Here is a 4571-nt window from a genome sequence, read left to right on the forward strand (position 1 = left end):
CCTCCTATCAACGACAGTACAACCTACCTCTTCCCTATAAACCTTGTAGATTAAACTGCACAACAAACTTCCAATTTTCAAACGCGTTGCTGCAACTCTGCAAGTATCAAGCCGTTTTTCATGAAAGGAATGTCTAGGTGAACAAAAGACAATGACACTTACTCTCAGAACCAACATGCAAAGACAATTGCAATTGAAGATCACATATTACTTAAGTTCAGCGTAAAAACTAAAAGAAATAACAAACTAACATGAATAATGTAACCTCACTTGTATTTTTAAAGATCCGAATAATGCCAGGCACTAAAAATTCACTTAAAACCCCGTTCATAAATAAACCAAAAGGCTCAAGTACAAGGAGGAAAAGAAGCAGGGTATATAAGATAGATTACCTGCACATTGGCTCTTCCACCTGGCAATGCTGCGGTCCCACTGGGCGCTGATGGCAAGTTGAGATCTTCCAGCGTATCAGGTTCAGACAGAAGATGAGAAGGAACTCCCTACTCTCAGATTCCATGTCTAATTCCAGAGCATCAAGCTGTGTGCAAAACATAACGTTACAACACCATGATGATTTGATTAGCAATATAACAGGTCTTTTCGATAAAGTTGTTAGATGAATATTAATCGCATATTTTGGAGCTTGCCATCCATAAGATCGTCCTCGTCAATGTCATCAAGTACATTGTAGCTTCTTCCAAGAGTCTCTTAAATCTCATTACTCATATCCATCAAGTCCATCATGTCATCTTGCAGGTTCTACAAGTGAGAAAATAAATATATGAATTAGTTGAAGAGAAGATTTACATAAGTTATATAATTATAAATTATATAAAAAAAAATATTGCGTAAAATGGGAGTGGCAGAATGATGCCTCATGCTCACGGCCTCACCATTAATGAATAAAAAAATAGTCATGCAAAACTCAGAGCTAAAGATACATACTTTTTGCAACACCTAGTGAAAGCGGTAGAGGCTTTTTCTCAATGACAGTCATTCAGTCTTGTGTTTATGCAGAGAAGTGACAACTTCTATACTTTCAGCATCACCTGTTGAAGCCTTTCCAACCAACGGTCTGTTAAAGTATGCAAAATAAATTAGAAGGCCCAAGTCAAGTATTGTTGATCAACTACAGAGGTTAAGCTCTTGAAGTACTATGAAATTCTCATAATATTTCTTAAATATGGGTCATTTACTTTCTACAGTGGCCCATTTTTTCTTTCTTCCCTCATATTCCAAAGAAAAAATGACTTCCCTTGGCTCAATAGTTGCCAACAATGAAAAAAAGGTTTACCGTCTATAGCTCAACGGAGCAATCTTAAGCACAATACATTGCCCTTTAATTGTAACAAAATAAAAAAAAAGAATCTGCCTACATTCAATAGCTAACTATATAGACAACATTAAAATCAGAGCCTAGCTTAACTTGAAAAGGGACTCACCAGTCACCACCTAATTGCGGCAGTCTAGAGACACCAACAGAATAATAGTCCTCCATGTTCATAATAGCTATCTGAAAAAAAAAACATGCCTATCAAACAACGTTTACTCAATGGTATGCAACCAATGCAAGGAAACAACATATACAAAAAAAAAATTGTTGTTTACCAATGGGATGACCTGTTAAACTGGTTTATCCCACTGGTTCTTGGACACTATCATATCATTTAGAACCACCAGGGTCTTCTACAGATTACTCATGCCATTGTTGTTTACCAATGGGATGATCCTGTCAAACTGGAAGTAACTATACGAAATTAACATAAATCAAGACTCGATACAACAATAGACCAGCTTAAGTCAAATCAAAGATCTCCAAAACAAACCTGTACAAAATAGTCGCCATATAGGATGATTTGCTAGAAAGCGATTTTCCCCATCTCATAAAATAAATACTGAATTCTAAGACAAAGACGATCGCTAGAACCTAAAAAGTAAACGAATACATATTCTCCCTCTAAGCCAAAGCTATCTGTTAATTTGCCAAAAGGAAGAGACGAAAGAAGGCAACAACAGTAAAAAAAGTGATTTCATGGCAAAATACAAGACAAAAAAAACTACCTATCCATCTTAATCCTTTTCCTCGCAAATTCATTAATCCTTTTCCACTATAATCCACTTACGAAATCTCGACAACGAACAATCTACTTAGATCCGGGATAAGCAAGCCAAAATGCACTCACCTAATTAAAACCCTCACAAATTCATAATTTCATTTATCCTAAAATGTCCAAAAAAAAAGAATATATCTCGAAATGAAATAAAATTCAGATTGCATAAATGACAAAATTAGAACTTATTTTGTTTTTTGAGTCTGAAAGTATACACCGGCAATGAAACCAATACCGCAAAATACTGAAAGTATATAACTGAAAAAAAAGATCATTGTTTCTCACCTTCGCACTTCACACACCACATTCTCCCCACCACAACTCTACGTCCGAACCAATACCACAGAATGCGAATTATTCATACTAAAAATGATCACTAATCTGAGTATTACCCATTATCCATTCATTTCTTCTACATAAAATATAGTTAAATTCACATCCAAAAAGCATGAAACTTAAATAATCAAAACCACAGCTCATACTATATAACACTAAAAATGGAAGGTCCCAAAAGAGCAATCAATTCAATTTTCAGAAAGTGAATTATAGTATAAGATCAAAACTATAATACTATCTACTAATATCTCACCAAAAATTCACTCAACACAATTACGAGTTCTTGTCATATTTTAATAAAGTACCAATATGTTCAAATATTAGACAAATTTCCAAACATAAATGTTCATAACTTATATTCCCTCCGTTCCAATCATTTGCTTACCTTATTATTCTTTGTCAGGGGTATTGAAATCAAAAGTAAACAAATGAATAGGATGGAGGGAGTACTTCATACCAAGAACACCTGAAATACACAACTAAAATAAATATTATACAACATTACAGAAAAACCCGAGAAACCCAACAACAATAATGATATTAAAAGAGGATATACATGTAAATCCCAAAAAAGGGCAAGGATTTTCCAAACTTTGACAAAGACTGCCTTTTTCTAGACTTGTTTACAGCTTCTGTTAGATACTTTGCCATAGTTGCGAACTTGCCTATTATATTGGACCCTTGCTTACTTTTGGTGAATACTACAAATCCACCACCAAATCAAATCAAACAATTAAAACTAAGTGAATTCATTCCTGTTGAAATTGTAACTACCCAGATTCACAAATTTCAAGGTTCACCATTTAAGTTGATTCTCGATTTTCCAAAGAGTCTCAAGCTTGTTGGATTTTAAAAGTTAAAACTAACCTAATTCATTCAAATCAGATATAAAGAAAAGCCTTTCAATTAAGCAAAATATAATTCAATCCGTGTTTGCTTAGATAAAACCCAAAATATAAAGCAATATAGAACACGGAAGTTGAAGAAATTAGTGCAAAAATAGTACTTTTCTTAATGAACCAAGCTGCCTAATCAACTGTGCATTAAGCATTCACATATGAACCCATTTAATCAACTTATTTGAAGAACCCATTTAATCCACATGTTTTTCCGCACCAGCATGCTCGAACGTCATGAAAACGGCATTCATAACCGATAGAAATAATGTTAAAAGAAAAGGGGGTCTGAAACATTATAACCTCGTGACGGTCAAAGTTATATGACGACGAATATCTAAAGCAATCAAATAACATTTAGTTCTATGACCGTGAACATTTAAAGCAAACAAATTAATCAAAATTATTCGGTATAATTCATGAAATTAAGCAAATCAAATGAACAAGTACCTCATCGTCTTGTTGTGTACGCCACCTTTGTGAAAATCCTCTTGCTGTTGTTTCATACTTCCCTGCTCTTAACAGTAACCTAGAACGATGACATCAAACATAACCCTAAATTAACTGATCATCCTTATCAAATTCAAAGAAAGAAACAAACTAATAAAAATTAGGAAATAAATCGGTGAAAAGGCGAACCTAATTTTAGATTGATGGTAAACTTGAATCGAATCAGAAAAAGGGAGAAGTAATAGAAAAAGGGAGAAGTAATTGAGTGAATAAACGAAGACAATGATTGAGATAGTGAGATAATAGCGGAAGAAAGGAGAAAGGAGAGAGCGGAAGAAAGAATAAGGGATATGATTGAGATACTGAGATAGGGCAAAATGGGTGGATGTAAATCAATAACAAAAGGAACGAAAGAAGATGCCAAAACGACAGGAAGAGTTGCGTTTAAAACTGTTCATATGAACAGTACACTCCCTTGGTGACTTTTATGTTAAGGTGAGTAGATTAATACTTGGGAAAAAGAGCTTTTTTTAGCGTTTAGAAGCAAGGTAACACATAATAACTCAAGAGTAATACAAGAATAACACAGGAGTAACAAAGAGTCAATATCTATCTATATTAATAAAGGAAGCTTTTTTCGAGCGATTATAGAGAGTCTAAGTTTTACGAACTACCCAAAGATAAGATAAGAAAAATAACATAATTAGTTTGACTATGATACACAAAAGATAGAATTCCATGAATAAAGTACAAATAGTTAAACTATTTCTATAAGAAG

The 4571-nt window shown here is 33.8% G+C and overlaps 1 long non-coding RNA gene across 2 annotated transcripts; it reads right to left on the reverse strand.

Annotated features, from left to right (window-relative positions):
• Window positions 1-231: 231 nt before the first annotated feature.
• On the reverse strand, window positions 232-4290 carry LOC141626532 (uncharacterized). 2 transcript variants are annotated; one of them, XR_012536108.1, is made up of 5 exons: window positions 3983-4290; window positions 3794-3872; window positions 1443-1513; window positions 946-1075; window positions 232-759 (listed from the first exon to the last, which is right to left on the reverse strand). It is a non-coding gene; the product is annotated as an uncharacterized LOC141626532 (long non-coding RNA). The 2 variants fall into 2 exon arrangements; XR_012536107.1 differs by lacking the exon at window positions 3983-4290 and having other exon boundaries at window positions 3794-3976.
• Between the last annotated feature and the right edge of the window lie 281 nt (window positions 4291-4571).

Source organism: Silene latifolia, chromosome Y (genome assembly GCF_048544455.1).
Source record: "Silene latifolia isolate original U9 population chromosome Y, ASM4854445v1, whole genome shotgun sequence".
Taxonomy (NCBI): Eukaryota; Viridiplantae; Streptophyta; class Magnoliopsida; order Caryophyllales; family Caryophyllaceae; genus Silene; species Silene latifolia.